General features: G+C 37.7%; 1 non-coding gene across 1 annotated transcript; it reads left to right on the top strand.

The window, feature by feature from the left end:
- The first annotated feature begins 253 nt into the window (after window positions 1–253).
- On the top strand, window positions 254–360 carry LOC138809307 (U6 spliceosomal RNA). The gene has a single exon (XR_011366783.1). It is a non-coding gene; the product is annotated as a U6 spliceosomal RNA (small nuclear RNA).
- Window positions 361–661: the final 301 nt, after the last annotated feature.

Below are 661 nucleotides of genomic sequence, written 5' to 3'. Positions count from 1 at the left end.
CACTCTACCACTAAGCCACATTCCCAGCCTGATTCATATGCCCTTTGATGGCATCCATGCTAATTACATATCTTGGCTATAGTAAATAATGCTGCAATGAACAGGGTTACACTGATAACTTTATTTTTATTTTTTTTGCTTGTGTCCCTGTCTTGGAGTTCATTTTGTTTAGCATCATCTTATATGGTCTTATGTACATAGCTATTGAGCTATTCTGTTCATATGCTAAGATTATCCTAAATATATACTAATTGTGTTCGCTTCGGCAACACATATACTAAAATTGGAACTATACAGAGAAGATTAGCATGGCCCCTGCGCAAGGATGATACGCAAATTCGTGAAGCGTTCCATATTTTTCTTTATGCTAATAAGTTTGACAACTTGACAGAAATGGACCTCTTCCTAGCAAATATTGACATGCCAAAACTAAACCAAGATGAGTTAAACTATCTTAACAGGCCCATATCAAGCATTGAAATAGAAACAGCAATAAGAGACCTCCCAGCTAAGAAAAGTCCAGGACCAGATGATTTTACAGCGGAATTTTACAAGGCCTTCAAAGCAGAGCTCACACCAATTCTCCTCCAACTCTTCAATGAAATTGAAAGAGAAAGCTCACTACCGAACACATTCTATGAAGCCATCATAACCCTCATCC

This window comes from Dipodomys merriami, unplaced genomic scaffold (assembly GCF_024711535.1).
Source record: "Dipodomys merriami isolate MVZ:Mamm:240054 unplaced genomic scaffold, mDipMer1.0.p SCAF_49, whole genome shotgun sequence".
NCBI classification, from domain to species: domain Eukaryota; kingdom Metazoa; phylum Chordata; class Mammalia; order Rodentia; family Heteromyidae; genus Dipodomys; species Dipodomys merriami.
Note: the sequence above shows the minus strand (reverse complement) of the source record. Positions and strands in the feature narration are given on the sequence as shown.